This window comes from Amia ocellicauda, unplaced genomic scaffold (genome assembly GCF_036373705.1).
Source record: "Amia ocellicauda isolate fAmiCal2 unplaced genomic scaffold, fAmiCal2.hap1 HAP1_SCAFFOLD_26, whole genome shotgun sequence".
Taxonomy (NCBI): Eukaryota; Metazoa; Chordata; class Actinopteri; order Amiiformes; family Amiidae; genus Amia; species Amia ocellicauda.
The window spans coordinates 1340019-1359652 of record NW_027102823.1 but is presented as its reverse complement, the minus strand read 5'-3'; positions in this window follow the sequence as shown (position 1 = coordinate 1359652).

Genomic DNA, 19634 nt, shown 5'->3' with positions numbered 1-19634 from the left:
CACCATTACTTATTATATTTATATTTCACTTCACTTTATGCAATATGGCTTGTGTATTTTGTTTGGTTCTATATTGCCATTATTTTGTGTGTTGATTATCTTTCACTTTATTGTTTAATTTGTTATTCACTTAGTATTATTTTGATTGTTTGCACGCGTGCCTTATTATTTTTGTTTCTTCTTTCTTTCACAACTCACCTGGGTCCACCTGCACTCTTCACACGCGTCCCCACTTAATCACCCTGCCCTGGGAGAGGAGAGGATTATCTGCTGTAGTCCACTTTCCAATGTGGGAGGTCTCTGCTGCTCATATTTCATTCAATTATTTATTCATTTATCCTACATCAAGTTTATTTATTTTCCCACGTTTCATTCAATCACCATCAGAAGCTCTCTGTGCTAAAAGTGGCAGCACATTTGTCTCACACACATCAAACTCGCCTTTTCCTGCTTCCCAAGCCTTATCAACTTACTCAGACCCTCGTCAACTTACTCAAACCCTCTTCAACTTTGGTTAACATTGCTCTGCATTCTAACAGCTATTCTTTCTCCTATTCTTAATTTCTTACAAGAAATGTATTCAGGTTTTTTTATCAATATGTTTTATTTATATTTATACAGATGTCACTCCATTATTCGTTTATTGAAGTCATATATGTACCTAACAAAATATTAGCCAATAGGCCATTGATCTCAATAATGATTCCCATAATCCTAGGACACCTTCTCTTTTACTCTTCCTTTCCATTCTTACTTTTCTCCTGTAAAGCATTTTATATTACTTGAGCTTACTTATTCTATAGTTGTAATCTTATACTTCTGCGGTATCTTACCCTTTTCCTACATCACTCATCTTAAAACCATGGTCTACTTTGACTTTCATTTCAGGTATTATATGCTAGGCACCAATAACCAAACATTTTCTGAAAGACTGTAACATGTCACCAGACTGTTTACATTCTCCTGCTTTCACAGGCTGTCAGGGCTGCACCAGGCTCTCTTCTAGCCTTTTGTTTCCTTGAATTTGACTTTTGACAGAGCTTGTCCATAACATGATGTTTAACAAACAAATTCTGGTTCTTCTTGTGGAGACACCATGACTATTTATGTATTACTATTATTATCCATCTGTTTATTCAATGTATATTTTGGATTACTTTTCTTATAATAGTCTTTCTTTCTGATTTCTGATGCTTGAGGCACTCTGTATAGAGCCAAAGATCCTCATGAATATGATAAATCTGTTGTTACATTTTTAAATATAATTCTAAAATGATTGCCAAAACATAGACATTTACCTTATATCACCTTCAAACTATACATATTCATAAACACACAAAGCACATACACATTGATATCTAAAGATAATTCAGATATCCGATCTGTGGCATGTTTTATTGACCCTGCAGTGTCTCAAACAGCCCTTATAACTTATTATTTAAGCTTATGATTATTTAGAATAAAATGTCAAATAATCCCACTCGATTATTTCATTATTTCACTATCTCAGTTTTCTTGATCCATTGTGAAAAAGTTCTGTTATTTCCTCCTCATCTGTAGAGGCTACATTAGCCCACTCCCCGGTCTGATATTCTCGTAGTAACTGTATCCAAATGTTGGGCGGACATTTAGCCTTCACGATGATGTGTACATCGTGCGGGTGAAGGAGGTGAATAACCATCTTTTCATCTAGAATATCCCAAAAAGTTGTGTTACCCTGGTTTGGTTTTAATTTTGGGAGGGACGCCCATATCATTTCTTTTTCTCCTGGGGAGAAGGGGACATGGGTTTTAGTCGTATAGACTATTGATTGACCTTCCTCTTTACTCTGTCTAGTTTTGACTTGCATGGGTGCAGCTGGGACCGTTTTCAGAGCGGTCAGATCTGGATACAATGTATTATTATAACCAAAATCAGTGATTGATTTATATTCCGGATTATATGGGGGAGGAGCGCTAGCAAAACCTCCTTTTTCATATTCCCATGCTTTGCGATCTAAATCATCCCAATCGGGCCTGTCGTCCTCGGAGTGATCTGTGTCGCGACGCGCTCCTAACACGGCAGCACATCGCGCACCTACACCTTCACCTTTTCTGACCACTTTTCTTGCCCTTCTAATTTGCCTTGTAGTTCTATTAATTCTATCGTATTTTTCACAACTTCTGCTCTCAATTCACATTACTGTTTATGATGATCTTCCATTTCTGTTATTTTCTTTTCTTGATTCTCACCAACCTGACACAATATCACAATTCCTTTCTCTGTCTTATCTGGTTGTTGTTGCTTCCACCAGTCCCGGTGCTCCTTCGGAGACCAGTCTTTCTCCCAACTTCCTTCCAACATTTTCTTCTCTACATTCTGTTTTTTTATTTCTCAAAAAACCAATAATGCTGGTGTCACTCACTGTGACGATTTATCTGAAATATTACATTATTATATATTATATTATGTATATATATATTATAATAAAAACAAACACTCCAGTAAGGTACGGACATCCGTACATGACACTGGCTAAGGTAAGGGAACCCATAAACAACCATAAGCACCCCTGGACCTAGGACAGACTGTAACTTGCTAACTTGCTAACTGTTTTGTTTGCTTCACATCGTTTGCTGCTAGTTGCATGCCAAACGAGTTCGTTCTGTCCAAAATATAAGCTTTTTTCTTCTAATAAACTCAATAAAAATACAGTGCACTAGCAACTATTTCCCTTTCAAAAGTTGTAGTCCCGTTTCAGTTAAAACAAAATGTGTTCTTCAAACAAAGAAAATACTTGTGTTTCTTTTCCCTCTTTACCTGCTCTTATCACAAAGCTTCTCAACACAATCTCAGGTGCAGGTGCACTCTGCGCTATCCTTTGCCCGAGCTTTGTCCAGGAAAACTCACTGTAGCCATCTTAATTCAACACGGGCTCTCCTTACCTGCGAGTCACACGGGTCCAGTTCACTTTGCAAGTGAACAGTCTCTTCTCAGAAACAATAAGGAAACTTGGAAAGAAACACAATCCCAGGTCGGTGTTAAAAAAAGTTCTTTGTTTTCATATTAAAAGAAAACATTTGTATTTTCTCTGCACACTTCACAGCTCCAATTAGCACACTCAACTAATCCCTGCCCCCCTCAGAACCGTCACTAAAGAAAGGTACTCACAGTCATTTTAAATATGACATCCTGTAGTGTTTGTTTTCAAAATATGATCTTATTATCACTTGAACCAAATAAATCCTTTGACCCACTAATACCAAATTACAGTTAGGGGGGCCACAGGTGTGATTTGAAAATACGATCTTCCATGTCTTTCTGTTGTGTTTTGACCTGGGGATCTGTAATTGTCCAAGTGGCTACTGCACATGTACTTATTTAATATTAAATGTGTTATTTAATTAGGCTTGGTTCTGGTGAGCATGTACAAGACGTCAGCTTTTTAAATAACTGTGTGTATTGGATCATACACATTTTAGAAATACTCTCTCAAACTTCCCGCATTGGTACCTCACCAGGGAGGTAGAAAACAGCAATAGCATTGAAAAAGTGTGATTGTAGTTCTGCTCTTCTGCAATATATTTCTACAATATCTTTAACATCTTCTTTAACATTGTTTTAAAGGCTGGGACCAATATGGTGGAATATCTCCAACACACGGACATTGAGAGACTCGACCCCTTTGTGCTGCTGCTCAGAGACCAACTCTCAGTTGTCTCTGAGTAGGCTATGGATCAACTTCCTTTCCTAATATGAAGGAGACCATGGATACAAAACCTATGAAAAACAGGTGATTATTGTTATTCTTCTCATTATAAACTACTTAATACATCTCTCCCATAAAGTACAACAGGATAGTGGTGACGTCATTCAGGATTGGATTGCCATTGGTCAAAAGCCCTCTGAGAGAAATTGTGTGGCGACACTCCACACTCTTAGAAGAAATTGTTCTGCACAGAACCATAAAGGGTTCCTCGAGTAATCGCTCTGGTGGATCCCTTTATGGTTCTATGTAGAACCCCTTCAAAGGGGTTACATGAAGAACCCCCAAACATAGCGTTCTACACAGAACCATTCGTTTTAAAATGTTATATATAGAACCCATTCAAAAGGGGGACACGTGCTATACCTGAATTTGTTTTCCAAATACAATCTTTAAAAAATGTATGAGTTCATATATACAAACACACATACACAACGTAAAAATCGCACTACTAGTGAAGTAACTTCATTTACATTATATGCCACAACTCCTCAATTTGGAACGCAAAAACAAGACATCTGATGTAAAAGTGTAAACTAATTACGAACAGCACTTTTGATTTTTATCTTCAATTCAGGGGCTACTTATTCGAACAGTAAACTGTATTCTCTCTTCAGAGTGACTGGAATGTTTTTGCCTACATTCAACTTAAATATGAAAGTTTCCAAAAACGGCATAGTTTTCTTTAAGGCTATTCAATGCCAAACACAAAATTCTCTCTGCTTTCAGTGCTTGTCCTTCAGCACAATTACACAGGTTCATGATGTTCTCATTTCAATACATTGTTTTCTTATTTAAACTATTTGACTTTGAGCTTACATTGAGAATAAAATCACTTTTGCAAGTAAAACCTGGCCAAGAAAGGAAGCAGCACTACAATAAAACAATACACAGAATACAAAGCAGTTCCTTCAAAAGTGAAAGTGATAAAGAGTGATGTCTGTCAGTAAATTACGTTGAGATACATATTGGTTATTTTGAATTAGGAGTCCAACTTCAATAACTTCTATTAACAAGCCAAAATACAGATCAGAATTACGGGTAATTGAAAATAATATGTAGCGCCTAGGTAAGCTTGGATGTGTTCAGAGAAACACTAAAAACGGACCTTCCTCACACCCGTCTTGTTGAGGTGGACGTGGTCATACAGGTGATGTGGCTGGATGTCTCAGTGGTGTGCCAGGTGGACGTTGGGGAGGAGGGCACATCTTCGGGATACTTCTGCGTTGATGGCCTGGATGATGTGCAGGGGCACGTCTGTGCGGGGCAGCAGTGTGGAGATGGTGATTTTGGCAGTTTGGAATTCCTCTGTGGCTTTCTTTGCCACCTGTCTCAGGGCTGAGGCCACATCGCCCCTGCGGGCACTCAGGTCGTTAGTGCCGGTGTGGATGAGGATGTGTTTGACCTGGCACAGCCTCCTCTTGGAGAGCAGCTCCAGGGCTCTCTGTGCTGTCGGGCACCAAAGCTTTTTCACTTTTCGCCCAGGGAAGAGGCGCCTCTCATCCAGGAACTTCCCATTGGAGTCGCTCAGAATGACCACCTCTGTGTTGACCTGCCACTCCGGGTTTTGCGTCGGGAGTGGTGGGGGCAGCGGGTGTGTTTTAGGGGAGTGGCGTTTCAGGGGTTTGTGTATTAGTGGCAGGTCTGGTGATAGTGGGGGTGTCAGGAGTGGTGGGGAGTGTGGGTGGATCAGTGGGTGCGTCAGTGGGTGCGTCAGGGGTTGTAGGTGTTGTGGGGTCAGTGCAGTGCAGTCTCTGTGCTCCTCTCTTAGCTTCTCCAGCTGGCTCTGCAGGCTCCTCAGCTGGCTGTGCTGGGGTGTCCTGGTCAGCTCCTCCCTCGCTCTGTGCAGCTCCGTCCTCAGGGTTTGGCTCTGCTCCTCCTGGTCTCTCACTGCTGCTCTCAGCTTATGGATCTCAGCCTTGTGGTGCATCTTTAGTCCCTGAACTCCGCAAACTTCAGCTCCAGCACTGATAGGCATTCCTTTAGTGTTTTAATGTTGCTGGAGAGTTTTGGGGAGACAGGGGGGCAGTCTGTGGGAGATGGGGCACTGTCTGGCTCCGTGTGGCTGGGGGCAGACTGCAGGGTGGCCGGCTCTGGCTCGTGTTTCTCTACCTCAGTCTGCTGCTTTGAGGTGTGGAAGCCGAGAGATAATTGGTCCAGGCTGCTCTCGCTGTCCTGCACCATGATGGTCCCGTTGTGGTATACATTAAAAGTGAGCATCACACTGTCTGTGTCTTTCTCTACCAGCACTGAGATCTGCCTGCCTCTGCTAATGCCCCTCTTCTTGTTATTGGGGTATGTCTGGCACAGGGTTTTGTGAAAGGCGGTGGGGTACTGAGTGTAGAACAGTAGATTGTTCTTGACCCTGTTTTCTCCTTTACCGGTGTAGTCTAGGATGAGGGTCTCAGGAGATGCTCTCATCACAGCTTGTTTGTAGTCCTTATAGCCTGTGCAGAGCGAATGTCTTCAGGGTATCGGATTTCAAAAGGCAGCTCTGCAGTCAGACTGCTGTTCGATAGATTTGTATCAGTCTCAGTGGCAGTTGGGCTCTCTCCTACTGTCACTCTATTCAAATTGGAGCTCTGCATTTTCATTGGCTGAGTCAACTACTGAGAATGCTTATTTATTTTATTAATACATATTTTTTTGTTTAATTATTTGTCTCTATAGGTGGAAGGTCTTACCTCCAATTCTTGTCTTCAGCTTTTCTTTTCTGACTTTTCTTCCTGAACTGTCTCTCTGCTTTCTTCTTTTTGTGTTTCTCTTAAAATTATTATTTTTTGAATACTTTTTCTTCTGAATTTCTATTCCATGTCTTCTGTGTATGTTTATAGTGCTATATATTCATTTGTAAATGACAAATTAAATCCGCTTATGTATAAAAACAAATGTTTTTTAGGAGCTCATATTCCTCTCTCTCTCTCTCTCTCTCTCCCTCTCTCTCTCTCTCTCTCTCTCTCTTTCTCTCTCTCCCTCTCAATTCAATTCATTTGTATTGTCAAAGCAATTGGACATACATACATATACATACATACATACATACATACATACATACATACATACATACATACATCTACACGGAAAATAAATAATAGAATTATGAATCACAATAAGATGTAATGAAGTACAGAAAATGAAAATGTAAAAAAATGTGATCTTTAATACATACAAATAAAGAAAATAGGTTTACTATTTCCAGATTCCTTTTTTGAAATACAATGACATGCATAACAAACAAGTATTTACATTATATTTACAGCCGGTGCTCATGTGTCACTGTGTCCCTCAGGCTGTGGTAGGCGCTGACATATTGGGCAGCCAGGGTGGCTGTGTGTCCCTCCCCCAGGAGGACTGGCGTTTTTCTTTTTTCTCAGTTTTGTAACAGGTTGGGTGGGCATCCATTATGTTGTTACAGAATTTGTCCCTTATTTTGGGCTAAAGCTTTCCGTGGAGGGGAACGTGGATCAGTTTGTACCATTTTTGGGAGAATCTGCCTTGTTGGGGCGGAGCTGTGACCAGGTGAACAGCAGATCGGGCATAGGTGGGCATGTGGGCAGAGGAGTTGGAAGGCCGGTCAAGCAAATAAGCTTGCTAAGGTACGCAGCAGCAGCAAGCATCCCCCACATCCAGCCAGCCAGCCAGTCTGGCTGGCAGTAAATGAGTGGTTGTCAGACGGCAAGCATGACATGTCTGCCATGTATGACCCTGCCCCTTGGTTTGTCCCACATCCTCCCCCCCAGCTGCGACCCCATAGGTCGAGCGACAGCCGCAAAAAAGCATGCCCCCGGGACAGCCCATCAACATTCCCCATGGCCTTCCCTGGCCTGTGCTGCAGGGTGAAATGAAAATGTTGGAGACTCAAAAACCACCTCATCACACGGGCATTCCTGTCTTTCGAACGATGCATCCAAGTGAGGGGGGCATGGTCAGTGATCAGGGTGAAGTGCCTGCCCAACAAATAGTATCGAAGACTGTCCAAAGCCCACTTCACTGCCAAACATTCTTCTTCAACTACCAAATAATTTATTTCATTGGATTCCAACTTTCTGCTAAGGAACAACACCGGGTGTTCGTGATCACCCATTCTTTGGGACAAAACCACTCCGATCCCCACCTCAGAGGCGTCCGTCTGGACTATAAATTCTTTCTGAAAGTCAGGTACCATTAAAACGGGGTTGCGGCAGAGCGCCTCCTGTAGGCTCCGGAAAGCCCGGTTTGCTGTATCACCCCATCTAACCATATTGGGTTCTGTAGCCTTAGTCATATCAGTCAGAGGGGCCGCTAAGGTAGCATAGTTGGGAATAAACCTCCGGTAATACCCAGTTAACCCTAAAAATGCCCTAACCTGCTTTTTATTGACAGGCCTAGGCCAAGAGTTTATGGCTTCAACCTTGGATATTTGGGGTTTCACCATACCCCTCCCTACTGTATAGCCCAAGTATTTGGCCTCTTCCAACCCCAAATTGCATTTGGTTGGATTAGCCATCAGGCCTGCTGCATGTATTGAATCCAATACCGCTTGGAGCTGAGACAAATGTGATTCCCAATCTGGACTGTGAATGACCACATCATCTAAATATGCTGCCGCATACGTCCTGTGTGGTCTAAGTATGTGGTCCATCAACCTTTGAAAGGTGGCAGGAGCACCATGCAGGCCAAAGGGCATCACTGTGTAGTGAAACAGACCATCTGGGGTTGCAAAGGCTGTTTTTTCTTTGGCACCCGGGGTCAAGGGAATCTGCCAGTAGCCCTTGGCTAAGTCAATAGTTGAAATATAGCGAGCATTCCCAATATTCTCTAACAATTCATCTACTCGGGGCATTGGGTATGCATCAAACTTTGAAATTTCATTAACCTTTCTAAAATCATTACAGAATCTCCAGGAGCCATCAGGTTTGGAAACCATGACTATAGGGCTGGACCACTCACTGTGGGATTCTTCAATAACCCCTGCCTCCAGCATTTCCTTAACCTCATTTCTAATAGTGTTCCTGCGAGCTTCTGGTACCCTGTAAGGCCTCATATTTACCTTCTTTCCTGGGAGAGACACAATGTTGTGAGAGACTAAATGGGTACGCCCCGGTATGCCTGAGAAAACTTCCCTATTACGTATTATCAAGTCGTTCACCTCCTTCAACTGGTCAGGTGACAAGGCAGCTGCAATATTCACCTTCGGTGTCCCTAGTGGCTGAGGGGGGTAAGTCAACATCAACACTTCCCTGTCCTTCCAGGCTTTTATTAAGTTGACATGATATATTTGTTCTGGGGGTCGGCGGCCGGGTTGCTGAACCTTATAGTTCACTTCCCGTATTCGCTCTATAATCTCATAAGGTCCCATCCACGTAGCCAGAAATTTACATTCTACAGTGGGAACCAACACCAACACCCTATCACCAGGCTGGAACACCCTCAGTGTAGCCTGACGATTATAGGCGAATTGTTGGTGTTCCTGTGCCTGCCTTAGGTGCTCTCTCACAATGGGAGTGACTGTGGCTATTCTCTCTTGCATAGCATTGATGTGCTCGACTACACTCCGGAAAGGAGTGGACTCGTGTTCCCACGTTTCACGGGCTATGTCTAATATCCCCCTGGGGTGCCTCCCATATAACAGTTCAAAAGGCGAAAAGCCCAGGGAAGCCTGTGGGACTTCCCTAATGGCAGACATCAAGTAGGGCAGCATGAATTCCCAATTTTTCCCATCCTTATCGATTACCTTTCTTAGCATGGACTTCAGGGTCCTATTAAATCTCTCAACCAACCCATCTGTTTGTGGGTGGTAGACTGATGTTCTCAACTGCTTAACCTGCAACAATTTACACAGATCGGTCATAACCTTAGACATAAAGGGTGTGCCCTGATCTGTTAATATCTCCCTCGGTATCCCCACCCTACTACACATCAACATTAGCTCTTTTGCAATACCTTTTGAAGCCATGGTCCGCAGTGGAATGGCTTCTGGGTACCTGGTGGCATAATCCAAAATAACCAGTATATACTGATGCCCTCTGGCTGATTTCGGGAGAGGTCCCACCACATCCATAGCTATCCTAGCAAAGGGGGTCTCTATGATGGGCAAAGGGACCAGTGGGCTTCTGAAGGCTGGTTTAGGAGCATGTAGTTGACATTCAGGACATGAGCTACAATGTTCTGTCACGTCAGCATGTACGCCTGGCCAGTAAAACCTCCTCAGGAGTCTATCCTTGGTTTTGTCCATCCCCAGATGTCCCCCCAGGATATGCCCATGTGCCAGATTGAGAACTGTTCGTCTGAATGGGGTGGGAACTAGCAATTGCTCCACAATGTCCACCCCTATCTTATTTACACGGTACAATAGGTCATTTTTTACCATAAAATAAGGATAAGCTGTTGGCGGGTCTGCAGTAGTCATAGGGGTCCCATTTACTACCTTCACATTTTCTTTAGCATAGTGTAGAGTGAGATCTCGCACCTGTGCGCTGCCAAAATCAGTGGGGAGTCCCTCTAACATTGACACTTCTACATTGTCAGCTTCAGGGGTCTCTATGAATGGATTCTCACCCACCCTGCTAGTGCTGGGTTCCTCACCCTCCATAGGGTCATCTACGTCACTACATTCCACCCCTATGTTTTCAGTTTAATTTTCCCCAACCAAAACCTTCACTGTCGACTCAACTGGAACCAGGTCTACTTTTAGCTCTAGTTGTGGGATCGAGGCAACTTCTGGCTTACAGTTTTCAGTGTGCATTTCCAATTTACTATGTTTTCTATCTAGTTTTCCAAAATTAGGAAAATATCGTCCCAGTATCACATCATATGGCATGTTGGGTACCACACCGACTTCGTAATCTAGTTTCCCGGCCTCTGTCTGTATGTTTACAAGGGCTGTGGGATAGGGGCGTGTGTCACCATGTGTGCATGTGATACTGAGCTCCTGATGTCTATCCAGCTTGTTGGTCGCTACTAATTTTTCTGTGACCAGTGTAACCATACTGCCAGAGTCGAGTAGAGCAGCCACTTCTTTCTCATCGACTATCACTGTACACATGTGTTTTGGATTAGGTACTCCGCCTATGAAAACATCCGTCCCAACAGGGCAGGCATAAAATACTGGTTTCTCTTTCCCCATATCACACACATTACATTGCATTGGTTCCTCTCTACCTGGGCAGTGGGCCGCAATATGTCCTACTTTGTCACAATTGTAGCAGACAATTGGTTGTGATGGTGACCCCCTATAACCCTTAGTCTCGGCTTTAGGCCCCACCTTTGCCCCCCTCAGTCTTGCTCTTTTCTTCCAATCCAGCGCGTCATGTTTCCCAGAGTACTTTGGAACCATCTTACCCGGTCCGCTGGTTCGTCATGGCCTGGGGAACGAGTTTTTAACCTCCGGTACATGCTCTGCTGCTCCGGCTGTATAGAACCGCTCTACAATGGCCACCAAGGTGTCAGCGGACAGCACCTCATTCTGGTCAACCCAGCGTCGAACGTCCTTGGGCAAACAGCGTTGGTAGTTGTCAAGGACTATGGCCTCCACCACCTCGGCTGATGAATGGACCTCTGGCTGTAGCCATTTCCTGGCCAGATGGATCAGATCAAACATCTGCGTTCGGATTGGTTGTCCTGGTTGGTAGGCCCACTGCTGAAACCGATGTGCCCTCACTGCGGTGGTCACGCCCAATCGGGTCATTATCTCCGCTTTCAATTTATCATAGTCCTGGGCGTCCTTCAGCTCCAGATCAAAGTACGCTTTCTGTGCATCCCCTGCCAGATAAGGTGCCACAAGCCCTGCCCAGGAATCTTTTGGCCATCCCTCCCTCTGCTGTCCTCTCAAAGGTCATAAGGAAGGCCTCAACATCGTCCTGTTTTGTCATTTTCTGCAGAAAGTGATTGGTGCGGGGAGTGGAATGGGTTGCAGCCCCCTGTGGCCCAATCCTGGTTGCAAGTGGTTCAACACTCTCTTTCAGCTCTTTAGTCACCTTTTCCTGCTCTTCTCTAAACATTTTATTTGTATCATGCTGGACCTGCAGTGCTTCCTGATGCATCCGCATAGCATCCTGGTGAGCCACCTGCTGCACCCTGGTCGCTTCCTGTTGGGCTATTACAGCCTGTAGTTTTTTTTTTTTTGGATAAAAAAATTCACTCAGCCAGTCTGGGTTTCATGAGGTGCTGCCCGCATTCTACACCAAATGTGACAAAACGCCTTGGCTGTACACATGTGCGGGTCTTCTCTGTGATCTTCTTAGGAGTAAAAACCAGTCATGACCCAGGGAGGAGGTTGCAAATACAGGGCTGTGCCTGTATGTTTACTTCAAACAAAACAAATCTGAAAACAAAACCTAACTCACACTGGAGTTGTAACTAATCTTACATAATCATTCTATTTTAAACAAAGTCTGGAATAAATAAGTCTTGGCTTTCTCCTTATGAGCTACCTCTGTTTTCCAGATAACTCACCCTATTGTCTCTCACTTCTCTCTCTCTCAGGCCCGCCTTATATACCTGGTGAATAATTGAGGAAGTAACACCAAGTGACCACATTAGGTGCTAGAATGGCTGCCTGAGGGTTTCTGGGGAGTGTAGTTGCCTAGGGTCGGTATTCTACCCTAGAGTACACACCTTGCAGCAGACCTGGCCTGACATATCTGCCATGTATGACCCTGCCCCTTGGTTTGTCACAATACATACATACATACATATACACGGAAAATAAATAATAGAATTATGAATCACAATAAGATGTAATGAAGTACAGAAAAAGAAAATGTAATAAAATGTGATCTTTAATACATACAAATAAAGAAAATAGGTATACCATTTCCAGATTCCTTTTTTGAAATACAATGACATGCATTACAAACGAGTATTTACATTATATTTACAGCCGGTGCTCGTGTGTCACTGTGTCCCTCAGGCTGTGGTTGGCGCTGACATATTGGGCAGAATGTGTCCCTTATTTTGGGCTAAAGCTTTCTGTGGAGGGGAACGTGGGTGAGTTTGTACCATTCTTGGGGGGCTCTGCCTTGTTGGGGCGGAGCTGTGATCCAGGTGAACAGCAGATCGGGCATAGGTGGGCATGTGGGCAGAGGAGTAGGAAGGCCGGTCAAGCAAATAAGCTTGCTAAGGTACGCAGCAGCAGCAAGCAGCCCCCCCATCCAGCCAGCCAGCCAGTCTGGCTGGCAGTGACTGAGTGGTTGACAGACGGCAAGCAACGGAATGTACGTGCTCTGTGATGTCATAGCAGTCAGCTGAGAGAGGCTCGTGATGTCATGGCTGAGCTGGCTGGCTGTCTGGCTGGCTGGCTCTGTGTGTGTGTGTGTGTGCGTGTGTCTGTCTGTCTGTCAATTCATTTCAATTCAATTCAAAGGTGCTTTATTGGCATGATCTATCACAATATTGCCAAAGCAGATACAAATGTTCTATCAATCAAGACAAAACATTGCAATACAAGATTCAGTGGAACAAATATAGTACACATTGAAATAAAATTAAGTAGGATATAAACCATATTTGTTGTTTGTATCAAAATTTGTGTCATGACATCAGAAAAATCACTGTTTTTATTTTGTTTTGCAAATGGAGTGCCACAGGCTGGTGTCTACACACTGTCTCGCAGGCTGTGGCAGGTGGATACATATTGCGCTGCTAAGAAGGCAGTGCGCTCCTCCTCTCCCAGCAGGACGGGGAGTTTGCAGCAATCGGGGATCATGCTGAACTCAGGGATATGCATTTTTAATATTTTAAAGTATGTCTCCCTGATTTTTGTGTATTTAGGGCAGGACAGCAGGAAATGCGCCTGTGTTTCGACCTCCCCTAGGTCACACTGGCTGCACAGCCGCTCTTCTCTGGCAACCCAGAATTTTCTGTAGCGGCCTTTTTCAATGGCGAGGCTGTGGTCACTGAGCCTGTATTTAGTTAGATTTTGTCTCTCTTTTATATTTTGGATTTTTAAGTATTCAGCCAATGTAATGTTTCTATTCAGGGCCCGGTAGCATTCCAATTTGTTTTGTAATTCTAATTCGTGTCTCTAATCTTTTGTGTATTTGCTTTTCAGGTACATGTCAATTTTCCCAATTGTTGTTGTTTTGGTCATTGTGTGTTCGGGCTCTGTGAGCCTCAGAGCCGTGGGGGCGTTTCTGTGTACGTGTAAGATGTTTTTATTAAATTCTAGGTGGAATATTTCCATGGGGCTTTTGTCCCAATTGTTGTTATTGAGGTTCATGAGGGGACCCCACACTTCGCTCCCATATAGCAGGATTGGTTGGATGATGGAGTTTAATATTTTAATCCAAATAGTTATTGGTATTGTTGTTTTCCCAAATTGTGTCTTTATGGCATAAAATGCCCGGCGTGCCTTGTCTTTTAATGCGTTTATAGCCAGGCTGAAGCTCCCTGATGCACTGATGGTCAGGCCAAGGTAGTTGTATCTGGTGCAGTGCTCTAATCCAGTGCTGCCCAGAGTGAAGCGGTACCTGTTTCCCTGAGATGGGGCTTTTTTCTGGAAAACCATAACTCTGGTCTTGTCCAGATTGACTGCCAGGGCCCATTTCTGACAGTACTGCTCTAGCAGCGCCAGGTTCTGCTGAAGCCCCTGCTCTGTGGGCGACAGCAGCACCAGGTCGTCTGCATAGAACAGGAACTTGATCTCTGTGTCATGGAGAGTTAGGCTGCGGGCGTCAGACTGCTCCAACACTGTGGCCAACTCGATGATGTAGATGTTGAACAGTGTTGGACTCAGACTGCAGCCCTGTCTCACTCCCCGCCCCTGAGTGAAGAACTCTGTTCTTGAGTTGCCAATTTGAACTCCGCATTTGTTTTCAGAATACATTGATTTAATGATGTCATAAACTTTACCCCCTACACCACTCTGTAGAAGTTTATAAAATAATCCCTTGTGCCAGATTGAGTCAAATGCCTTTCTAAAGTCTACAAAACAGGCAAATATTTTTCCTTTATTGTTTTGGGTATATTTATTTATGAGGGTGTGTAGAGTGTAAATATGATCGGTTGTGCTGTGTTTTGGTAGGAAGCCAATCTGACTCTTATTCAGGACACTGTGCTTGGTAAGGAAGGCCAGTATCTGGGCGTTGATGATACTGCAGAACACCTTCCCCAGGTTACTGCTCACACAGCTGCCCCAGTAGTTATTGGGGTCTAATTTGTCTCCACTTTTAAAAATCGGGGTGATCAATCCTTGATTCCCGACCTCAGGGAAACACCTGGCTCTTAGCACCAGGTTAAAGAGTTTGAGCAGAGCCTCCTGCAGCTGCGGGCTGCTGTGCTTCAGCATCTCAGGGCTGATGCTGTCGGGGCCGCTGGCTTTCCTGGGTTTGAGGATTTTGAGTTGATGTTTTAGTTCCTGTATTGTAAATGGGTTATCTAAGGGATTTTGGTTATTCTTAATGATTTCTTCCAATTTATTTAGGTTTTTTAATATTTTAACCTGTTCTGGCTTTGGATTGTTTTCAACATTTTGGTAAAGTTTTTCAAAGTGTGTTTTCCAGATTTCTCCATTTTGAATTGGTATTTCATTTTTTGTTTTTGGGGTATTTATTCTGCCCATATAGTGGTCTTTTTTCTTACTGAGGAGTTGCTTGTAGTGCCGCAGGGCCTGGCAGTAGCTGAGGCGAGCCTCCTGGTTGTCGGGCTCTCTGTGTTTAGTGTTGGAGAGATGTCTCAGGTGTTTCCTAGAAGTTTCACACTCCTGGTCACACCACTGTTCTTTTTTTCTTTTAGACGATTTCATATTTTGGTTTTTAATTGTTTTAATGTTTGATTTTAAAGCCAGTCTCTCAAATATTTCATTCAGTGTTTTGGTGGCTGAGTTTATTCCGTTTTGGTTTATTTGATAGTGTGAGGATTGATATCTGTCTAACATGTTTTCAATCTCATCACTATTCAGGGCTCTTGTGTAGTTCTCTGTGCTGGGCTCTGACCATCTCTAACTGGGTGGCAGGGAGACCAGTTTTGTGGGAAGTTTGGCTCTGACTTGTGGCTGCGCTGATCTTTTTAGGTAAAGTGTTATTTGGCTGTGGTCTGATAGTGGAGATTGTTGTCTGACTATAAACGCATTGTTGGCTTGTGGGTCCAGGTCAGTTATGGCGTAGTCCACCACACTGCTGCCCAGAGCCGAGCAGTATGTGAATCTCCCCAGAGAGTACCCCCTGGTCCTGCCATTGATGATATATAGACCCAGGCTTTTACATAGGCGCACTACCTGCTTCCTGCTCTTGTTTACCACGCTGTCGTGGCTGTGTCAGTGTGGAGGTGTGTGTGTGGCACAGCGGGGAGTCTCCGAACAGGTGTGTGTTCCCCTCTGTATTGATGTAGTCCATCTCTCTGCCAGTCCTGGCATTGAGATCGCCACACAGCAGTACAGAGCCCAGGGTCTGGAAGTGGCAGATTTCGTTTTGAAGCTCATGAAAGCCTTCCTCATTATAGTAGGGGGAGTCTGCGGGTGGCATATAAATTGCACATAGGTATATATCTGTGTTATTTTGTAGGGTGTCTTTTCTGATTTTCATCCACAGGTGTGTGTCTCCTCTCTGTACTGGGCATAGGGCTGCTCGGAGCTCCTCCCTGTACCACACGATAATCCCCCACGAGGCCCTGCCACACCTGACTTTGGGTTTTTTATAGGAGGGCACAATCAGCTCCCTGTATCCATTGTATCCATCCAGTGTATAGACATATCTGCACAGCACCAAGTCTCTACAAGAATGAAAACATCTGAACTATTTACAGTGTTGATCAGTTCAGGGCCTGTGCTCTTCATTCCAAAAGTTGAGGAGCGTAAACCCTGCATATTCCAACTGCTTATTTTAAAGGACATGTTAATATATTTTATTATACTTGTCTCTTCTACATAAGAAAGTTTAATTTGTGGTCTACAACTGATATTATATTACTATTCATAATTATATATGGATATACATAATAATCACTCACAGATTTTATCTTTGCATCAAAATATCAGAATAATTAAATCACATTTTTTCTTACTCTCCATCTCCACAACCATATATATGTGTGTTGAGGCTCAGTTAACTCAGCAGTGTGGTACAGATGACACTGAGGAGTTGCCTTATCTGGGCCAGCTGGGCAGCATCGGGCCTCCAGGCTCTGGAAGCCGCTGCTGCGTGGCTGTGTGGCTGTGCTGGTTCCCGGCTGTCCGCTCTGCTGTGCTGGACGGGCCCTCTGGGGATGGGGGGGTGGGGAATGGGGCCGCGGGGTCTCAGGGGCTGGGGCTGGGGTGGAGCCGGTGGCTGGGGATGTGGCCGGGGGCTGGGGGGTTTGCTCCTGGTCTCGAGGTGGGGGTGTGTGGGGTTTCGGCCCAGGGTTGTGTCCTTGAGGACCTTTGAGATGATCCTCACACCCGTCTTGTTGAGGTGGACGTGGTCATACAGGTGATGTGGCTGGATGTCTCAGTGGTGTGCCAGGTGGACGTTGGGGAGGAGGGCACATCTTCGGGACACTTCTGCGTTGATGGCCTGGATGATGTGCAGGGGCACGTCTGTGCGGGGCAGCAGTGTGGAGATGGAAATTTTGGCAGTTGGGAATTCCTCTGTGGCTTTCGTTGCTACCTGTCTCAGGGCTGAGGCCACATCGCCCCTGCGGGCACTCAGGTCGTTAGTGCCGGTGTGGATGAGGATGTGTTTGACTTGGCAAAGCCTCCTCTTGGAGAGCAGCTCCAGGGCTCTCTGTGCTGTGGAGCACCAAAGCTTTTTCACTTTTCGCCCAGGGAAGAGGCGCCTCTCAACCAGGAACTTCCCATTGGATTCGCTCAGAATGACCACCTCTGCGTTGACCTGCCACTCCGGGTTTGCGTCGGGAGTGGTGGGGGCAGCGGGTGTGTTTTGGGGGAGTGGCGTTTCAGGGGGTTGTGTATTAGTGGCAGGTCTGGTGATAGTGGGTGTGTCAGGAGTGGTGGGGAGTGTGGGTGGATCAGTGGGTGCGTCAGGGGTTGGAGGTGTTGTGGGGTCAGTGCAGTGCAGTCTCTGTGCTCCAGTGATGTGTAGCTCCTCTCTTAGCTCCTCCAGCTGGCTCTGCAGGCTCCTCAGCTAGCTGTGCTGGGGTGTCCAGGTCAGCTCCTCCCTCGCTCTGCGCAGCTCCGTCCTCAGGGTTTGGCTCTGCTCCTCCAGGTCTCTCACTGCTGCTCTCAGCTCATGGATCTCAGCCTTGTGCTGCATCTTTAGTCTGTGCATCTCATCCCGGAGCTGATCGCACAAGGAGGTCTGGGCCAGGGTGCTCAAGGTCTGCTCCCTGAACTCCGCAAACTCCAGCTCCAGCACTGATAGGCATTCCTTTAGTGTTTTAATGTTGCTGGAGAGTTTTGGGGAGACAGGGGGGCAGTCTGTGGGAGATGGGGCACTGTCTGGCTCCGTGTGGCTGGGGGCAGACTGCAGGGTAGCCGGCTCTGGCTCTTGTTTCTCTACCTCAGTCTGCTGCTTTGAGGTGTGGAAGCCGAGAGCTAATTGGTCCAGGCTGCTCTCGCTGCCCTGCACCATGATGGTCCCGTTGTGGTATACATTAAAAGTGAGCATCACACTGTCTGTGTCTTTCTCTACCAGCACTGAGATCTGCCTGCCTCTGCTAATGCCCCTCTTGTTGTTATTGGGGTATGTCTGGCACAGGGTTTTGTGAAAGGCGGTGTAGAACAGTAGATTGTTCTTGACCCTGTTTTCTCCTTTACCGGTGTAGTCTAGGATGAGGGTCTCAGGAGATGCTCTCATCACAGCTTGTTTGTAGTCCTTCTTAGCCTGTGCAGAGCGAATGTCTTCAGGGTATCGGATTTCAAAAGGCAGCTCTGCAGTCAGACTGCTGTTCGATAGATTTCTATCAGTCTCAGTGGCAGTTGGGCTCTCTCCTACTGTCACTCTATTCAAATCGGAGCTCTGCATTTTCATTGGCTGAGTCAACTACTGAGAATGCTTATTTATTTTATTAATACATATTTTTTTGTTTAATTATTTGCTCTTACCTCCAATTCTTGTCTTCAGCTTTTCTTTTCTGACTTTTCTTCCTGAACTGTCTCTCTGCTTTCTTCTTTTTGTGTTTCTCTTAAAATTATTATTTTTTGAATACTTTTTCTTCTGAATTTCTATTCCATGTCTTCTGTGTATGTTTATAGTGCTATATATTCATTTGTAAATCACAAATTAAATCCGCTTATGTATAAAAACAAATGTTTTTTAGGAGCTCATATTCCTCTCTCTCTCTCTCTCTCTCTCTCTCTCTCAATTCATTTCATTTGTATTGTCAAAGCAATTGGACATACATACACATACATACATATACACTCACCTAAAGGATTATTAGGAACACCTGTTCAATTTCTCATTAATGCAATTATCTAATCAACCAATCACATGGCAGTTGCTTCAATGCATTTAGGGGTGTGGTCCTGGTCAAGACAATCTCCTGAACTCCAAACTGAATGTCTGAATGGGAATGAAAGGTGATTTAAGCAATTTTGAGCGTGGCATGGTTGTTGGTGCCAGACGGGCCGGTCTGAGTATTTCACAATCTGCTCAGTTACTGGGATTTTCACACACAACCATTTCTAGGGTTTACAAAGAATGGTGTGAAAAGGGAAAAACATCCAGTATGCGGCAGTCCTGTGGGCGAAAATGCCTTGTTGATGCTAGAGGTCAGAGGAGAATGGGCCGACTGATTCAAGCTGATAGAAGAGCAACTTTGACTGAAATAACCACTCGTTACAAACGAGGTATGCAGCAAAGCATTTGTGAAGCCACAACACGTACAACCTTGAGGCGGATGGGCTACAACAGCAGAAGACCCCACCGGGTACCACTCATCTCCACTACAAATAGGAAAAAGAGGTGAGACATTCAGATGGTAGAGTCAGAATTTGGCGTAAACAGAATGAGAACATGGATCCATCATGTCTTGT